Source organism: Ambystoma mexicanum, chromosome 4q, assembly GCF_040938575.1.
Source record: "Ambystoma mexicanum isolate Mex_15411 chromosome 4q, UKY_AmexF1_1, whole genome shotgun sequence".
Lineage (NCBI taxonomy): Eukaryota > Metazoa > Chordata > Amphibia > Caudata > Ambystomatidae > Ambystoma > Ambystoma mexicanum.
Window position 1 is genome coordinate 221965509 of NC_090928.1, and position 21188 is coordinate 221986696.

The 21188-nt window shown below is 44.3% G+C and overlaps 1 protein-coding gene across 3 annotated transcripts in view; it reads right to left on the minus strand.

The window, feature by feature from the left end:
• WASF1 (WASP family member 1) overlaps positions 1 to 21188 on the minus strand; it is a 999902-nt gene that overhangs the window by 793747 nt on the left and 184967 nt on the right. Inside the window, exon 1 of one of the 3 annotated variants that reach the window (XM_069607753.1) lies at positions 16485 to 16583. The exons of the other annotated variants lie outside the window; for them this stretch is intronic. The gene's annotated coding sequence lies outside the window, so the exon portion shown is untranslated. Of the gene's footprint in view, positions 1 to 16484; positions 16584 to 21188 lie in introns of those variants that run through there. 3 annotated transcript variants of the gene reach the window in all.

The window sequence follows — 21188 nt, forward strand, 5'->3', positions numbered from 1 at the left end:
TAGCCTGCGCCGAATATAGATAAAAGTGTGAATGTTGGCATGACCGCACCTGGAGGGAGTCCTAAACCCTGGACTGCGCTGCGTCTAGATGGGAATGTGAAGGCCAACAAGTGCCACACTCAAACAGAACTGTGAATGTTAGCATGGTAAAGGTCAGGTAACCCACTAACCAATATAAGCTCAAACTCTGCATGCTTATCTCACTGAAACTCACACAACCATCTCTCGCACAACAAGCTGCACGCACTTCACAACACTGCAACAACACATAAGCCGGAACAACAGCACACGTGGACTGACTCCGATCCGATACCCGCACCAAAGCTCAGCACCCGGTGTATACTGAGTTGAAGCTGCCAACAGAACACCACTCCTCTCACTATCCTACTCCCTTCTTCACCTTACTAACCCATCCCGACCTTTATCATTTACAGATCCGCCTGAGCGCCTGGGGACCAATTCCGTTGGTGACGGTGCGCGGTACAAATACCTTTAACATTTAACATCTCTCCATTTGTCTCGTCTGCCCAGTCTGTGCAGACTTTCCCGCTCTATATGTGTTTTTCGCGTCTCCCTCTGCCTTTCTCTCTTGGTCTCGCTCTCCGCGTCTCTCCCGCTTTCCTTCGGCCTGTCTCTCTTTGGCACGCTCTCTCTCTCGGTGTCTCTCTTTTGTGGGTGTCATGTTTTAGCGAACGCGGCATGCTATAGAGCCAGTATAGAAAGTGAAAGCACATAAAACAAAAGGAGGCAATAAATGAAACTGAAGACGAACGGACATGCAGAGAGGAAATCACTACACCACGCTGCGCTTCTAATAACAAGAGGCCATTCAACGTCTCACAGGGCCCTTCATCACTCTGTATACAAATGTCAACAGAAGGCCGAGAACATCTGCCCCGACATCTCGATGCCGCAGCCATACCCACTGAACGGCTGTTAAGTTAACTACCAAGGAATGAAGCACAACCAATGCCCGGCTCTTCCCAGTACATATGACCTCCGGTAAACAATTACAAAGCCCGTTTGGGCCCAGGCTCGCTTCATTGGTGGCCAGCCTGGATTTAAGTTCCTTTGGCTCATGAGGCCGTTTAGCTCCGAGTGAAATCTGCACTCCCACAGCTATTGATTAAATGCAGCATTTCGCCATTTAGCAGCATGTCATAAAGAGTCAGCGTCCCGTTGGTGTAACCCACATTCTTTTGTGTACCAGTACCATACTCAACATCACAAGTATTAACGTTACACGTTTCAGACATCAACAGAGCCGTCAAGTTGCCGGAGCTGGCCTGCCAAGTGGTCCCATACTAAGTGTGCGCCGATAAGTCCCAGCATTGGACGAGAAAAGCCGGGATTGGCTCTAGGTGTCGCACATAACAGGAGGCATTTGCAGTAGTGTGCAGCCCATCCAGTCCTGGATTTATTGCTTCCATTCTGGTACTTATTTATTTATTATAATCTTACGTTTCTCTTAAATCATAAGTGAAAGGTTGCAAGGCCCAGAATGCAATGAAAACAACAAGACTACATGACCTACTCAGGCCCACAATCGAATAACTTGAGAAGTCTGCATCAGTGAGATGGATAGAAAATGTTAGACATGAAAGAGAAAATGTATAAATGGTGACATCTTATATCTTTCTCTTTGCATTAAAAACAGCGGTTTGAGTGGGATGAAAAATAAAGGGTGGGGCTCTAGCAAGGGTTCGAGGGGGTTGGGGGGTCAAAGTGCTTGGTGCGGCCTAATGGTGGGACAGGTGGCTTAGGCATGAGCTGTCTGCCTCAAACAATACACCATAAGAGCGTGCAAACACATACTTTGGGTCAGTCACTGAGAATTGTTTTGGGTGGTCTCGTTTGCATCCAGTCTGCATAACGTAGATAAATCTGTCTCCAGTTAGTTTGTAAATAATTAGCGGTCTATAAATAAATCACTTTCCTGCTCAGTATATAAATAATTCAATCAGTATGTAAATAATCCTGATTCTGTAAATAAACTACCCAGGGTCAGCATGCAAGGTAGCCTAATGGCTTTATGTGGTCATTTAGGTCTTCAGATACATTATTTGCTGCCTTCTTTGTTATGCCATGAAGAGGCTGATCAATCTGGCCAGTGATAATCTGCAGCCACTCGCCCCCTCCTTCCATTGCTTTATCTAGGAGTTTGCCAAAGAATGAAGCTCAAAGGTGGGGCCGATGGTATTTGTATATTCTCCAAGCAGGCATCAGTATTCACAAACTAAAGCCTGTGTCCCTTTTAATTCACATTTGCTGACCAATGACATAACTAGTGGACCCATATGCAGGCAGAGTGGTAACATGACCTGGGTGAAAATGCGCCCAATGCTTTCCACCCCCCCCCCCAGGTAGTACGCAAGACATTGGCCAAGTGTTGGCAATAAAAGGCAGTGGGATTTTATTGCACAGTTATGGTCATAACAATCAATCATAATTACAGTAACCATAATATGCTGTACTTTTGGGCATTGGGTTCCGAGGTTACTCCCTCTGCCCCGTGCCGCCATTCTTGTCCCACGACAGTATGGTCACCGTACAGTGACCTGTCTTCTTCCTCTTTCTTCTCGTCCTTTTTCTAATGGTGGGAGGGTTCTGGGAAAAAGAAGAGACTGAGTGCACAGAGTACTCTTTGGTTTGGGTCCCCGTGCAGGGACCACAAACTGGTTCTGTTTTCTGCTGTCAAAGCAGCTCCTTATATAGGACCCAGGGGCTGTCCCCTGGGTCCTTCTTTGTGGTGGGGGGCTGTGGTGCCAGCCCCCTGGCCGGCTGATGCCAACAACAAATTGCACCTTATAGTGCCTAAGACTTGCTCCCCCGCCTACTTACTGTCTTTGGGGGGCCTGGTGATTTGCATCCCTTTGGGAGGAGGGCAAGGTGTTGATTAACACCTTGCCCTTCCCTCTGTGTTTCCTGGTTCAGCAACTGCACGTCGCCTTTGTAGTTTGGTGGGGGAGAGGGGGAGCACTGGCCAATTTGTTGGGTTGCTGCTTCCCCTCTCCCCTGCCTGGCATGGGGCACAGGATACCAGGCCTCGCCTGGTGTCTGCGGCGTTGCCCAGACCGCTTTGAAAAGTGTTAACTTAGCACTGGACATCTCTTGAACCCTGCTTTCAGGTCTTTGATGTTAGGTAGGGAATATGCCTGGTGAATAATGAAGTTGAAGGTAGGCCTCATGTTATCCCCCCTCATTGATAAGCCCAAGTCTGCATTAGGAAATATCTCCATAGTAATCTATGCACCACACAGCTGCCACAACAGTGCAATTCAGGGGGACCGCCATATATCATGGGCGACCACACATCTTCAGTTGGCCTTGAAATCACCTCTTGCAAAGGGGAGGTGGAGGGGGTAAATAATGCCAATGTAGGCTACTGGCTAATTTGCATAAAATGAAAGATAATTTTGGGAACGTTCGAGTACCCACATATGTTTATATTTGACACTATCTAAAAGTAATTAAATCGTGCAACTCTTGCGGCTTATTTAATTTCTGATAAAACACTTACAGTAAAATATCTACAAACCAGCAATAATATTTGGACATCTTCAGCCGTTGGGTGTGAGGCTTGGCTGTCATTCTCGAGCAGAAGACGGCCTAAAAGACAACAGAGGTGGAGAAAGGGTGTTGCTTGAGGGGCAAGAGCCACCCACTGTTCCCCAAACCTGTAATATTAAATTTAGAGGAGGGAATGCGTGCGAAGTGGGAAGCTGCTGCTGTCCATGGATGGACTGGAATACTGCGCTGATAAGTGAATACACTTGCCTCATAGAAAAAAAATCAGTACGCATTTTTTATGAATCATAAACATTAAGATATTGTATAGTGCACTGGAATGGCGCTGAGGGTGCTCTGTGTCTATCGTTGTTAATGATGGTCTTAATTAATCAATGAATCCTGTAATGCATTCTATGTTCAGTGTAGTACGTATAGTTTGTGCATTCACCATAGAGCGTTCTCATGTTTCTTTAGGCAATATATTGATCACATCGAATAGCGCAAATTGAAATGCATTTAGACGAGTTCAGTGCCAAGTTATTTAAAAAGATAGCTTAGTATATCAAGCACTTGTTACAGAAAACGGTTTTGATGTGCTTGCCAGATCACAAATCGCGATAAGGAACACTTAGCCTTTCCTCGCAAAACTTGAATCCATACATATTGGTAATAGCAACACAAACTGCGCCAGAAAACATACCTAAACCAAAAAATGCTAGTTATAAAAAACAGCATCATTCTGATAGCATTTTTTGTCAATTGCCTTTTGTTTTGTTTTTTCATATAGGCCCTTTGATGGGAAAGACAGGAGACAGCTGACCAAACTGTCTAGTAAGCTTATTTTAAGGTCCGTTTATTTATTTTCAAATGCTCTTCTTCACATCATGAATAACAATCTCCAAATCTGTGTCAAACAATGGCTTTACGCGGGTGAACTCATAACTTGCTTTTGCTGGGTGTATTTACATACTCAAAATACAGCAGAGAAGCGAGATGAACTCTTTTAAGTTCATATATATTAGTATTCTGATGTGTAGGCTTCAATGTATGAGGGGGGAAATAAAGCTACACTCCTTTTGCAAACCATGATCAGATACAGATTAAAAAAAAATATTGCAATGTTATATAACTGTACTTTCAAAGTCAGGTCTACAAAACATAATATTGTAGATCATTAAAAGCAAGTATTCACAAATAATTGCACTTAGTTTTGTGACAAGAATTGGGAAGCAATGTAAAGTGCCAACACTGCAGACTGGGCCCAAAGTAGGTGGTCATGGGCAACTCGCGGAATCTCCTAGTGCCTAACCTGTTCAAATTGACAGTCCCTAATATTTCAAAATCGTCGATCCTTGAAAGTAATTTAGATCTCAATGTGTGTTCTGCAAATAACCCACACTCGTGGTTTAAGTTACTACAGGGCTGCATCATACACAATATCAGTGACCATTGGTGTATTGCACACACACCATCATTTGTTTATAGGCACACTAATCGCAACGCCACTAGACAAACATTGCATTTTCTAATCCTAAACTATGTTTGAGTACATTGACCTAGCTGGTAACTTCTGCTCTACATCCTTACTATGTATGCAGTCGCATATGTCCATTGCTTGTTGTCCCCTTGTCCCATGCTTCAGAAGTTCAAGCTGTAAGGCTGCTCATCTGCGTTCTGTCCATATGCCTGACTATGCACGTCTTTGTCATCCAGCCGCCTAGCAGGGCCCTGCAATTACACTACACTACAGCCTATTTACCTTCCTTGCGGCTGCCATTGTTAACATGTGTCCTTTACCTATGCTGTAACACAAATATCCCCATCTCGGACAGCTAGCATTGCTCTTGAAATGCCACTTGTTTATTATTCTAATTCCAGCATGGATGAAGGGGGCAAAGGGAATCCTAGGGAGTCCCAGTGCTCATTTTAATAACTACCAGGCAATATATCAAGAATGGGTTGTGAACATGGTAAAAAGATCGGGAGACCTGACCAGAGTGTATGGAGTTCTTTGAGTTTTGGATTTGGAGTTCCCCAAACTAGTTGTGGCTCAGGCCACAACTATGTTACGACGGTTTAAAGAGGTCAGACATAATCTCTCTGGGAACAGAAGACAGCAAAACAGAAAAACAAACCACTGGCAGTTTATCAGCTCCAGTCCTCTGGCTGCAATAATTTCACCAATTTGTGCGCCTTCTGTGGATGCAGCCTGGGCACAAGAGTAAATGCACATCTTCTGTAAAGTATTACAATTTAGAGTGCAAGATGTTGGAAGTTATTCCTGCAATGTACGAATGTACGAGGTGTCATATCAAGAGCTAGTTCCTACATGGAGTGCTCAACCATAACGGAAAGCACTGGGAGTCTTCTGCAGAAAGGCCCTCCTGCTAAAATGGCTGCGATATTCCAAGCACCAGCCCAAGCAAGAGATTTGACAGGCCCTTTACAACTAATCCAGAACAGGACTGCGAGACTTGTCCTTGGCCTCGAGGCCTGGGATCGTATCTCTCCAGCTCTGAAATCCCCCCATCGGCTCCCAGTGGATGCAAGGATTAAATTTAAAGCCCTCTGCATTGTCCACAAGGCTTTCTGGGGCCTGGGTCCAAAATACCTTAAACTATCCCTCTGTAAATACCTCCCCTCTCAAGCCCTTTGCTCCTCTACTTCTAACTCCCTCAGGGTCAGTCATATTTCAAAGAAACGAGCTGGGTAGATGTCCGTCTTCGGCTGGGACCTCCCTTTGGAACAGCCTCCCTGCCACCTTGAAACTTAAGGAGAACCATCTCCAGTTCCGGAAGCACCTCAAGACCTTCCTCTTCGCGTCTGCCTTTGCCCCTCTTCTCCCCTGCTGATCGGTTTTCTCCTCGGCACTGTGCACCTGGCCACCCTATTTTCTTCGGGCCCAGGTACCTGCTCACCCCGCCACCATCCTGCACTGCCTCCGGGCCTCCCCTTGCACTGGGGTCTGTATCTGTACCCCTACAGTCCCCCACCCACTTCTCTTCTGCACTGATCAGATATACACTATCTGCTTAACTCAGCACTTGCCACTTGCTGGCTGCACTAACACATATATTTATTGTACTTTTTTATTTATTCTCTTCCGCACTTTCCACTTTTTCCCCTGTCCCGTGCACTTGAGCGTACTTAATGTCACTGAGCCTAGTACGACCGTTGTTTTTTTTCTTCTTTGTTCCCCTCCCTTTGCCTGGTCACGCTCTGAAACACTTGTGCATGAGCGTGATATAAATAAAATAGCATATCATATCATCTATTGCAAGGGACTTAACACCGTTGATTGTGGATTTACAAATGTAATGCTTATTATATAGTGTAGCAAGAAACATGCATGTGTCAAACAAAGACTACATGTAGGCGACTGCCACAAAGACTATTCTAGGTTGCATGTAAGCCAGGAGGACAGCTACACTTGCAGGGATCGCAAGCTGTGCCATGTCAGCTGTGCCAAAGCCAGGTATGGGTTTTAGCTTCACTTAATATTGCATTCTGGTATATGTAATCTTGCAGTTATAATATATACAGGATACTGAAAAGTCACACAAATGCAAGGACTTACAGAAAAGAATTGCAGAACTCTGTTTTGGCATATGTTCAAGAGACAGACATGCACATGAAGGAATGATGTTAGGAAAGAAAAAGTGAATTGTGTTTTTTCTGCATAACTACATTTTAGTTAACTGTCATGGACTCAAATCCGAGGTCTGTAAGACCAAAAGACGTCCCCCTGGAACACTTACACTCTTGTTCAAATCACCTCTCAGAACCCAAATGTAAAAACTCGAGCGCAACTTAAAAGTTGTAACATTGACCCTGAAAAGGCTTGTGACTCTTCCTTACACATGGCCAGCCTAACAAATACTGGCCCCGTGCGGCAAAACAAAGAGAAGAAAGACATCTCCTGACCCAAGAACAAACATGAGTGTTTATTTCTAATTCAGCAAGCCTTACCGCGTCTGAGAACGGCTCAGAGTGCGCCGCCCCAGCTGTGTTTAATGTCGCTTGACTTCTGCTGGCGATGTGGAGAAAGACTCTGCCACGGGTTGTTCTTCCGCACCTCCCGACCCATGCACTGTCCCTAGTGGCGCGTGGGCTCCTTTGCTGGGGCTGGCGTTCCATGATGGGCAGTGTGGGGCGAGCGGTAGCGGGAGCGCTGCCGCTCTGCCCGATGGAGGAGGCGGGAGCGGCATAACCTCGGCCTCTCCCGACCCATGCGACGCCCTCGGTGGCGCGCGGGCTCCTTTGTTGGGGCTCGCGCTCCGTGATGGACGTCGGGGCGAGGGTGCGAGAGGAGGTGCTGCTGCCCTCGTTGAGGGCAAAAGGAACCGAGGCACAACCACGGTGGACGGTGCCCCTGGCCTGGATGGACGCGGCCGATTGAGGTTGCGGTGTGTTTCTTTGGGATCGGCGTCTGGAGATGGTGCACGCTCCATTCTTTGCCTGACTTCCGCTCGTGAGGGACTCGAGCGAGGCTGGGAGCGCAGCACTGTGTTGGCTGACTCAGATCTCTTAGACCAACCGCTAGCCAACAAAGCGACGCTTGGTACTGTTCTAACAGAAAGTGACTGCCCATTTGATTTACATAGGCAAACCACAGTGAATACATTAAATACAACAGAAATTAAGGAAAACACAAGCTGCCAAATGAACATAAGTGTGGAAATAAATCCTGGCAGTTCTGTAATAGATTCAACATATGTAAGAAAAGAACTACTGTGGTTAAATAATGATCTGGTTCTAGATGATCCTGTTTCCACTGATTTTGATATAAGCATCTCTACTGCACTTGCTAACGAACAAACAACACAAGAGGAAAGGCCTCAAACTAGTACACAACACATGCAACACACTGATGATAAACTGGTTAGCGATCCTGCTGTAAGACGTAATTCCTTAGCTGTTGCTGACCAAATACTGGAAGATTTATCTACCATAAATGAACAACTACAACTGAAAGCTCAGCTTGATGCAACAAATTGTGAACTAAGATTGCAGACAACAAATGCTACAAACACCCACGACCCGACTTTTGCTAAAACCCAACAACAATGTAAACAAGACACACAAATTAAGAGTACATGGATAGATAATGACAAAACAAACAAAAGAAGAAGGATTGACTCCAGCACCGAAAAAGATCTATATAGATCACAGAAAAGACTGACACATGAACCTGCAAATCAATTAATACAAAGATCGATTTCCACTGTACAAAATTTGAACGACGACGAAGAAACAAGTAACCCATCTTCGGAAGAAACTTCTTCCACTGACTCACCCCTTGCAGAAAGACCATTTCCTAAAATTAGAAGATCAGTTCTCAGGAAGCAAAGACCACAGAATATACATCGAGATCGTAAAGTGGCATTAACTGAACAATTATGCTCTGAACTAATGCCAAAAATATCATCTGCAGTAACTATTGCCACGGCACCATTTACAAAGATGTACGAACAATTTAACAAAAATTATAAAGATCAGAATACATTAATTGCCCTTCTGAACTCGAAGATGTCAAATATTGAATTTGAAATGAGAGAAATGAAAATTCAATCTCATAATGATCTACAGTCCTTGGAAGTGTGCAGTGCTCTTCTTAAGGACCAAATGACTTGTAATGTAGGTGATAAGAGATTGCTAGCTGAAGTTGCTCGAGAAGCCTTACAAATTCTGAAAAAAATGCATGTTGTTAATATGAAATCACAAGCAATACCAGAACCTAGGAGATCCATGGCTTTAAGCAAAACTGTCACTCATCTGACCTCAACCACACGTCAACCGATGCATATCGATGAGATGGAAAGCAACCGAACCATAGGGAAAGAAGACGAAGAAATCTGGTTATTTACACCCAGGTCTCACTCTAGCACAACTGAGACGAGTAGAGAATCAGACGTAACAATAGTTGTTGAAAAATCGACATCTCCTTCAAGGCAGTGTTCAGTCACTGGACCCAGGATTGCTCTTAACGACGCTACTGAAATCAGTAACAAAGCGGGAAAAGATTTAAGAGACCTGGAAACAAAAGAAATGAAGGATCAGGATGCTCCTTCTACTTCTACATCGAGTGATAAAATACAAAGAACAATGGAAAAAGTCATAATAGTTATTGATCAAACTCAAGACGAGAGACATATTCAGCAGAGGGCAAAAATAAGGGAAACGGAAACACAAAATCTTGTAGAATCTCAAACTAAGACACGGGTATATTCAATATTTGAAAAACCAAATAAATTAACACAGGCTTTAAATAAACCCGTTATAACAGCAAGCAAAGCAAAAAAAAAACAAGAACACAACAGAACAAATACAAGGTTCCAAGAAAGGATCATTAAAATTTCTAAGAAACCTTAAATCTCTGAACTCGTCAGAGATTGCACCAAGGAGAAAAAATAAACAAGGCCTTTCAAACAGTGAACAAGTTCAAGACATGGACAAAACCCTTAACCACAAAAACTGTTTTAATACTACTAATAATGATAGGATAACTGACGATCTATTGAACTTATCAACATACGAGATAGACAATTGTGACTATGATACTGATGAAGTAGACCTTGAAGCACGTGGGAATTTTCCAAGTTGCACGACACAAAAAGTAATGATCCCTTTAGTTCATGAGAACAAAAAAATAAGAGATCAGAATTCTAAAGGAAACAACGAGGAACGAGTATGCAGAATGGTTTTTACTGACAGTGATGAAAGACAGATTGAACAAACTACTGGAAACAAGAACATACCCATGGCAGAAAAGTTCTTAACCATTGACACATGAAGAAATCTCATCCATCAAAAAGAAGATAGGGAAAACCCACTAACAAAACAAGAGCTAATACAAACTGCCTTTAGGAAAGGTTACCAACATGAATCGGAGAAACTATTGGAAAGTCTTCTAAATAATCAACTGGGAATAATACAAAACCAAGAAGACATTGCCAGGAGTATTATCCCCTTTGAAGGTGTGAAAGTCCCCACTCAACAAAAGACACAAATAACACAAACTTCTACACATACGAACCCTAACTTTTGCATTCTGCTGGAAATAGCATACAAGGCAAACGATGGATTGATATTGAATAGAAGAAATGTGTTAACTTTACTAAAACATACTGGGCACTTAAAAACATGGTTATCAAGAGATCTAAAAATAGTGGAGTTTGTAAATGAATTACAGACTGACCGGGTCTTACTGCATATACACGAAAAACACATAATGAATCAAATTATGGATCAAAAGGACGCCCTAGTAGGCTTGATTTTGACAAAGTGCTCAATAATGATCAACTAAACCAGTTAATAAACTTGAGAATGGCTCAAACTGAGTAAACAAGAAACACAATTGGACTCCAAAACGAAAGCATGACTACTGTCCGTAATAATGAGCTCAACAAACGAGACAGTAATTTGATCGCAACTTCGCCATCAGTACAATTTACTACACCAAACGAAAAAAGGAAAATAAAGATCACAATTCCGGTGTCCGTTAATTGGGTCAAGAGTCAAAACGAACAACCAAAAATGCAAACATCTGCATGCGTGGATGATTGGCATTGGCTAGCTGGTCTATTAAATCAAAACAAAAACACAAAAAAGAAATGACATACTTCAAATGGGATCCTGGAACACAAGAGGGCACGTTCATCTTTTCCAAGACACCTTTGCTGATTTACAAAAGCTGGACATCCTGTGTTTACAGGAAACTTGGCTGGTAGATCCACCCATGGTACCTGGCTATGAGATAGCACTTAATCCAGCTGTCACACAGAAAAGAGGCAGACCTATGACCGGTTTGATCACATTGGTAAAAACAAGTAGCGAACTTAGAATTCTTGACACAAAAAATGTGAATCCTTACATCCAAACTGTAAAAATGGGGATGGATGCTAATAATGGCTGCCCAAAAAACATAATATTTATAATTAACATATATTGGCAACAAAATACAACAGGGACTTGGTCCTTTTTGGATGACTTATGGACCACAATAGACGAAATTATGTCACAAGAGACAAATGTAAATCTGATCATTTGTGGTGACTGGAATCTGGACCTTAACAAGTTATCGAGTGTAAAAAGCTTGAGTCGAAAAAGCCTTAAAACAGAGTTATTAATTCAAAATCTCTTTGATGATATATCTGTGAGGGAACTTCGAATACTTAATGGAAATACACCGGGAGATATACCGCCTAATACCACTTGGAAAAATGGAGAATTAAATTCAGTTATTGACTACTTTGTTGTATCCGAGAGTATTGACGATGTAGTTGTGTATCTGAAAGTATTGAACATGGACCAAAGTGACCACAATGTGGTCACAATTGGAATTAAACATGAAATAGGGTCTGACATGCACGAGACATGGACAAATGAGATCTCTGTGGTACCCGGTCGTAACAGACTAAGGCTCAACAGCATGAAAATAAAAACCATGACGGCCCAAATTCAAGATAATCTAGAACCGGACTACGTTCCAATGCTAGAACAATACAAAGAGAAGACTAACAACAATGGCAAAATTAATTTTCGGCAGTGCCATAGTCACGATCGACTCGTGGTAGAGAAGAAACGAGAACTACGAAGAAATATTCGGCCACTGAAACATGAGAATGATCAAAAACAACAAGAAGGGAAAAAAACACTGAATACAAACTACAATAACTGGATAAAGGCCCATAGAGCTCTAATGCAACAAAAAGACGCAGAAGAAATGATGCGAACACTGCACAATAAAACAACAAGAGAATTTTGGGCAATCATGAATAAATCAGAGTCAAATCAAACAGCTCTCATTACCAATATGGTGAGCGAGGCACGATGGATCAATCATTACACAACACTCTATAATTCCCAGAAATCGCCCACACAAGAAACAATCGAGAAATATGAGATATGGAACATTACGATTTCAAAAGAAAACATAGAAGACAATATCAAAAAGTTAAGTACATCAAGGGCACCGGGTCCAGACGGATTGACGAACTTTATTTTCAAGGAAAATCCTAAGGAATGGACCGAATTTTGCTACATTCTGTTTAAAAATATAATACGGGAACAAACCATTCCTATGTCTTGGAAAAGCGCTATAATAGTTCCAATTTTCAAAAAAGGAATAAGATCTGAGCCTGGTAATTATAGACCAATAGCGCTTCTAGATGTTGTAGGTAAAATCTTTGCAACACCATTGCAAATCCAACTAACAGCATGGATACAGCAATCGGATTTCCTTGATATCCGTCAAACAGGTTTCGTAAAGGGAGTGGGCTGTAATCTTAATTTATTTCTCCTTAATTTACTAAAAATGGAGGCAATTAAAAAGAAAAAACAATATATCTTGCCTTCATCGATTTAGCCCATGCCTTTGACGCAGTGGATCGAAACATGCTATGGAGAAAAATGAGAGCACAGAATTGTCCAGAAGGGCTTATAAGAGCAATAAAAGAACTTTACTGAGGAACATCTGTCAAAATCCGTCTTGACAAAAAAGGGTCACTGTCGAAAGCAATCAAAACTTAACGAGGCATCAAACAAGGATGCCCACTAGGTGCTGTATTATTTAACTTCTTTATCAATGACGTGGGTCAACACCTGACAAATAACAGAACATTCGCGCCAAAAATCAATGGGAACATGATTGATTGGATTCTTTATGCCGATGATATGGTGCTACTAGATTTAACACCCATTGGTCTTCAGTACAAATTGAAGGCATTAGAAGATTACATCTTGAAGAACGGCCTTCAAATTAACAATGAGAAGACAGAAATCTTTGAATTTAAAAATCTGCAAGGGAGAGGAAGAATGACTAAAACAAAATTTCAGTGGAAAAATCGGCAAAGAAACAATAAAAAAAGTTACTCAGACAAGATATTTGGGAGTGATAATAAATTCGAATATCAATGATGAGGCAAAGGTAAGATCAATTCGACAAAGAAGCAGTCAACAGCACAAGCCGCGATGATTAATAAAAAATATGGAAAGTTTAGTCTCAAACCAGTTTGGGACTTCTACAACACAAAAGCTGTCCCGGCACTGATATATGGAAGTGAATCCTCTTTTGGATGTTCATATGGAATATGGGAAACATGTGAATACCTATTTTGGAGAAAGATCTTGCAGCTACCCAGTGGCACGCCACTGGCTTGCATCAGGTATGAGCTCAGTCTCATCTCGATAACTGCAAAAATCATATGGAACACCTTGACGCTATATAGTAAAATATCTGCCAAAAGTTGTTTACCGCAATTCAAAATACTACAAAGGAACTTGGAAACTAAAAACGAATCAATTCAAGACTTGTGGGAGCAGAAATGTGAAAATATACTTCAGGCCTTAAACACACATTATGGACAAATCCTAATGAAGTTAAAACGAGATTATGGCAGATGGATTGGTGGGCAACAGAGCAACAAAGATCTCGCCACCGATGTATGCAAATTGTGCCAGTTGAGGCCAAGGCGTTTAATAAATTATCTAAATACTTACTAAAATTTCCATGTAGATCATCAAGGAATTTCTTTTTAAAGTTTAGAATGAATCAATTTCAAACAAAAGAAATTCTTAACATTCAAAACAAAAGAAATCAAAGTGATACAGTCTGTAGGCTGTGTAATTGCCAGTCTGAAACACTTAAACATCTTTTCTTTATTGCCCAGACATGGAAAAAGAAAGACAGAAAACTCTTGGAACCGAGACAGCACAAAGAACAACTTGGCAACCAGACGAATGGTGGCGTGCATTTTACGATGGTTCTAACAACAAGATAACATTTGCGTTAATATCATTTCTGAGGGAAATGGATAAAAAACTTGCATTACATGAAGAAAAATAATGATAATTCTTAGAGATAATCAACGAATTGAGTAATTCTTTTGGATGGTTGCAGGAATTTTGTTGAAATCAATTTGTATGTATTTTTAAAAGTTTTGTATGAAACTAAATTAAAAAAATAAAAAATAAAAAAAATAACTACATTTAACAGGCTTATGACTTTTTATATTAAGCAGTTACTTTGCATCCATTTTACTATTAAATCATCAGAAGAGAAAACATGCATATTCTCGGCCCGTTAGACCGGGGTACAAAAAGTGTATTTTATTTGGCTGCAAGACACTATGGCGATCCCCAACCAAAAAAAATAAAAATATCCGCCATTGAATGGAAAACAAAGTCATTTTTCCCGATTTTGTGATGACCACTGAAAAAAGTTTTCAAAAAGGAAAAAAAGTGGAAGGCTGCCATGGAAAGGGAGAAGCGCCTACGCATAGTCCGGAGCGGATGCGTTGGGGGACAGAAGTGTACCTGCCACGTTGCCTCCCGATCCAGAACAGAATGAAAAAAGTAAGTGGGGCAGGAGGGAAATACGAGGTAAAGCGGGATGGGGGATGCACAGGGGGGACACCTCTTACCACATTCCCCGGCGGGGGAGATGGCGGCCTCCAGCCCTAAGGAGGCTCAGGGCGGTGAGATTACAGTCTGATAACGTCCCCGTTCTGAGCCTCCTCATTGGCTGGGAGGCTACCACCCTCCCCCCCTCGCCAGGTTCTAATGAATGTAGAATGTAAAATGCAGCAACGCTATTAATATTGCATGTGATTTAGTGCATTTTACTCATTTGTTTGTTCCAATTGTTTCTGGTAACTGGATGTTTGAGTCTTTCACATTTCAATAGCTGCATCTGGTCTCAAAGGCCCCAGTCCCTATTTAGCAATCTTTCCTTTCAAAGCAACAATTGGAATCAAAGGAAACGTCCTTCCCTTTCTTGTAGCACCTTAGATTTTTCATCAAACAATAAGCTGTTTGCTCTTGCAAAACAGGATACCCTTAACACTACATTTCTTTGCCGTGTGTCTTCAAAGTACAGTTGTAAAACGGAGAGATTATTTTTTGGACTCCTGTTACTTTATATTCTAGGACAATGCAAGTGGGCATTTGGTTGGATTAGGTTAAAAGCATGCAATGTTCTAGAGTAGTAAGCATACAAAAGTCCCCTCCCTGGGCCCACATGCCCAGTCTGGCAACAACACTGATCATCTCTCAATCGGACTCATCTATTATTAAGTAGCGAGAGTCTCCTGTGTACGCTCAGGGAAATCGCACAAGGTGCTTATTCATAGGGACCGAGGCGACCCCGCCGTCCCCCAACGTTGCATTTTAGGGGGCAGTTTTAGGAGTGGTATGTCCAGGGAGTTGCCAGGTGTGGCACGTGCTACCCCTGGAATCTAATTGGCCACTCCAGGTGCCACCCCATTATCCTAAACTATGATCATGTGTGTGTGCTCTCGTGCTACCCCTGCATAAGCCAGTGCCCCACTTGGGTCACCCCAGTCAAATGAGTCTGGGCATCCCACTGACTGCTCGGTCTCAACCCTTTTCAGTCCAGGCCCACTTAAAACCCTGATTATGAGACTTGTAGTCCTGCATTTGTCCCATCATAAATCCAGTCCAAAATCGCACACTTCCAAGAAAAACCAAGACTATTCGTATCCGCCAAAAGGAATGCTGCATGTATAGAAAATGCTAACATATCTTCAAACCGTACCAAAATATACGTGTGACCTAAAAGAATATGCACTGTCTGAAAATAGGACATGTCCAATCCCCCCCCCCCCCCCAAAAAAACAACCATAGCGTTATGTAGAGTGGGTGGCACCTGTCCCAGGCGAAATACCTGCGCACTACACCCCCACCCATCCCCTATTCAGCTGCAATGAGCACGCCTCTCCACTAATCTGATCATGCAGCTGCATCTGGAGGTGGGATTCAGCCCTCCTCAGCAGGTGCGGGTCCTCAGCCCACTGGGAGCCTCCCAGTGGGGGGAGTCTGACTCGCGATGAGCGCGACTTGAAACTGAAACCCTCTCCCTTCTCCCCCTGAAGCGTCCCCGTGCCTTCGGCCCTTTGCTGCCGGCCGGCCGCCCGCCGGCCGCCCTCTGACCCTATCCATCCCCCCCACCTCACCGCTGCTGGTCGCGTGTGTGTGCCGCCTCCGCCCCGCGCAGGGTCGCTCGCCGCTCCGCCGCCACTCTCGGCTGTGTTTCGGAATGACACCGGTCTGACAGGGCGCGGGGCGGGGACACGCGGAGCGGGCGGAGCGAAGGAGGGACATGGCTGCCGCCTGCAAGCCTTTGAATCCGGAGCGCTGCGGGATGGGGAGCCCGAATGGTGGCGGCAGACCGCCGCACCACCTTCCCATCGTCTTGTAAAACGGGTTTTCCTGGACAGGCATGGGAGCACTGTATCTTGGAGTAACCGCAGTCCCATCCTCAGGAGTACCTACCCCCACCTAGGAAAAGGTTTCATTCCCAGACCCGAAACTGTTTTGATAGGCATTAGTAACGCCTGTATTTTATTACATTTAAAAATGCATTTATATTTATGGCGCATGGGCAGACTTTCCACTGAGCTCGTCCGTTGCGTTTTTGACAAGGCTGTTTAGCTATTTGAAAGAAAAGTCCTGGCTGTCTGGTCTGGCCCTGAACCACTTCCGTATGCAGTAGAATCCAGAAGCCATATTCTGTCCCCGCACCTAATAGACAATGCTTAAATGTTCATCAACCGACTGGCACTGCCCGGTTTGTAGCACAGCCCTGCCAGCAGTGGCGAATGCATCAAATGACGTCATTCAGAGACGTACACGCTGAGGAGAGTATGCACGGCAGAACCCCACCAGGTCAAGGTTGGCCCAAAACCTCAATGGGATTTCGGAATACCGACCATTATCCTAAATGTTCCCTTAAGCAGAACAATTCTCTATTTACATACAGCATTGTATGAGCGGTCATCTACTTGCCATAAAGAAGTAAGTTTGTCCGTTTTCGGACCCAACCTGTTTTTATTAACATACAGTGACGACTTACTCTGGTCAGAGGTGGACTTGGAACCAAAAGTGACCCTAGAAATGCTTATCAAAGTGGCCCCATAATTGTACTGTGCCAGTGAATCAAGCAAGGAAAGGAAACTCCTCCTAGTACAGTTTTAGGGGTTCACTGCCTAAGATTTTATTTTTTAAAATGGTTAAAATAGCATAAAACATTTGTTAAAAGCGACGAACATCATATTGGAAACGTTCTTAACAATGCTTAGTGTTGCATGTTCCCATTTCAAACTAACACCTTGATTCATGGATTATTTGCGCCAAAAAAAAAAAACGGGATTTGTGCGCCATTCTGCCCGCAAATCCTCATTTGTTAAACAGGGATTTGCGGGCAGAATGGCGCTCAAATCCCGTTTTTTTCGGGGCAAATAATCCATGAATCAAGGTATAAATTTCCCAGACCAACTGAGCTAGGATGTTTAGCAACATAATTCCTGTCCTCCTGAACACCCAAACTTCTCAGAGTGGGCTGACCTCTTCTCTCAACTTCTCCTCCTCTGAGACCCCAACATCCACCTGGATGCTTCTAATCCCTCCTCAGGGCCGCTCTGCAACACTCTGCCTCTCCCTCTCCATTCTACTCTCAGGTCCGACGCACTCTGTCAGTCACACTCTGGATGTTCTCAACACTTCAGACCCCCCCCCTCTAACACACTCCTCTCTCTTGGACTGAACACTTTACATTCTCCTCTCACCTGAAATGCTCTGCTCCTCAGCATAAGCCTATCACAGCATGCCAGTGACCACCTCGGTTATTTAGCCCATGAAGCACGTGTCAGTGGCCGAGGCGTTACTAGAGGAAGGCTGAGGGGGCTATAGCCCTGGGTCTTTTAGTTGTAGCCCCGGGTAGAAGCTCAGAGGCTACAACCAAAAAGGCTAGCTAGCCCTGACAGTAGTGACATTAGCGTAGCCCCAGATGGTTTACAGACCTAGCAACATCCCTGGTCAGTGGATGCCTTTGCCACTACTTTCTTTTACCCTCATATGCCTGCAGCTGACTCACACTCTGACACAGCCCTTTCTAACCTTCATCTTTCACTCTCCAACACTCTAAACGTCATTGCTCCGGTCATGAGAATCAGTCTGAAGCCTACCTTCAAGTACAACTCTTGGTATGACTCCAATCTTGCCGCCCTAAAACGCAAGTGCAGAGTGGCTGAGAGGAAGTGGAGGGCTTCTGGCGTATCCTCTGATAAAATGGCTTGCTGCCTGCTCCAAATGCAATACAGACTCTCTGTCCTGTCCAAGAAGAGAGTCCACATCCAAGCCCACATCTCTGCAGGCTCCAACAACACAGCCAAACTCTTTAAAATCTGCAAGGAGCTGGCCAATCCTTCTGAAGTTTCCACCTCTTCTGTTCCCTCCCAGGACCTCTGTATGGCTCTGTCTTCTCACTTCACAACTAAAACTCAGGACATCCTGTCCTCTCTCTCCTCTTCCTCTTCCTCTACCTCTCTCAGCCCCCTTCTGGCCGCCTCTACCTCTTCTCCTCCTCCTTTCTCCTCTTTCTCTCTGACAACAGCTAACAATGTTTCTAGACAAGTCCGATCTATGAAAGTCTCATCCAAACAGGTGCTTCCCTGCTCCTCAGAACCATCAAGGAATGTATTGACACCCTCGGTCCAGGCTTGGCCGATTTTGGCAATCACTCTTTCGCAACTGGATCCTTCCCCTCTCTCCTCAAGCACTCCTTTATAGACCGCCCTCCTTAAAAAGCCTTCTGCCGATCCCACCTGTCCGGCAAATTATCGGCCAATCTCAATCACTCCTTTCCTGGGAAAACTCTTGGAAAAGCTGGCCTTCTCCCAGCTTAGTCTCCACGATGAATTAGTTGGTTATCTCCATGACCATCAGTCTGGCTTCAGAGCAGCTAGAGGCACTGAAACTGCTCTCCTGAATACCTGTGAAGATTTGCTCACTATTCTTGACTCTAGCCTTCCTTCTGTGCTCATCCTCCTTGATCTTTCCTCTGCCTTTGACATGGTCAATCACGCCATCCTGATCAAACGACTCCATGAGAAGCTGGCCATCACGGATCAGGCCCTGGAGTGGTTGACCTCCTTCCTCCTGGAATGACCTTCCCAGGTCCAACTTAGGTCCTTTCTCTACACCACCTCTCTCTCCACATATCGTGTTCCCCAGGGCTCTATCCTTTCACCCTGGCTCTTCAATGTCTACTTGGCCCCTTTGGCCCACCTGATCTCTATCTTCTGCTCTAACTTTCAGTGCTATGGTGATGACACTCCGCTCTCTTTCAGGTTCCCCTCAGCCTCTCCGTCTCTCTCGCTCATTCCTAATCATCTATCCGCGATTCAGGATTGGTGTGCCTCCAATGACCTCTGCCTTAGTGCCAGTAAGACAGAGATACTTCTCATTGGTACCCCTGCTCCAGCTTTCCCCCTCTCTCTGGCCGCCCTTCTTAGGCTCTCCTCCTTTGCATTCCTGTGAGGCTAAAAACCTTGGTATCATCTTCGACTCCACTCTCTCCTCTCATCACATCACATCACAGACCTTGCCAAAAAGGCTCGCTACCAGCTGCACTTCCTCAAAGGTATTCTTACTTTTCTCACTTTCCCCCAGAAGCCCATTGTTTCTAGAGCCCTGGTACTCTCTAGGCTGGACTATTGGAACAGCCTCTTTCTCAATCTGCCTTCCTCTACTTTCCACCCTCTGCAACTAATCCAGAATAGGACTGCAAGACTTGTCCTTGGCTTCAAGCCCATGGACTGTATCTCTCCAGCCCTTAACTCTCTCCACTGACTCCCGGTGGCTGCAAGGATCAATTTCAAGACCCTTTGCATCGCCCACAAGACTTTCTGGGGCCAGGGCCCGCATTACATCCAACGTTCTCTTCCAAAATACCTTCCTTCTCAATCCCTTTGCTCAGCAACCTCAAACTCGGAGGGTCAGACATTTCTCCAGGCAGAGAGGGGGTGGAGGGTGGGTAGATCCCTCCTCTGGAATGGCTCTCCCACCCCTCTCAGACTTGAGCCAGACCACCTTAAGTTTCAGAAGCTTCTCAAGACCCTGCTCTTCTCCACTTCCTTCCCTCTCGCGCTACCTTGCTGATTCCCCCATCTGCCGCTTCAACTGGCAGCCTGGTCCCTTATGAGTCTTACAGGACACCAAGCCCTCCTTGACAAGTCTATACCAGCACCCCCCAAACCAGCACTGCCCTTCGGGGCCCCCCTTCCCTAACTAGCCCAGTGGGTTGGGCCTCCCTCCAGAGTCTGTACCACCCTCCCCCCTCCTCTCACTTAGATGGTGCTCCTCCCCTGGCACTTGAACCCCTTGCCTCCTCCCAGTACTTGCCTAGCCCCTGGGCCATTTCTTTCTTCTTCACCTCCCTCTCCCCCCAGCATTTTTATGTCCCCTCCCCTGACTATTTCACTTATGCCCCCCCACCACTCCTCTCCCCCTGCACTTCTTGTTATTGCACTTGCACGATCCGAATGTCACAAGGCCTAGTAGGACTGTTATTGTTGTTTATCTCCCGTGAACCACCCCCCCGCGCCCCTTTTTGTCTTGTGGCACCTGGAAACACCATTTTAATGTATAGTGTCCCTTATAAATATTCAATACATCCAATACAATTCAAGTGTCAATTTAATTTGCAAATGTACAGAATTGCATAGCAAATTGCTATGAGACACCGCTTATTTTATGCCTTGAAACCGATGAACCCCACTGGTTAAGATAGACGATGAAAAAGGAGGGCAATTGAATAGGTAGTCATATTTCCCGAGTACTAGCTAATATTCTGTGCCCAAATGAAGTTTCCATACTAG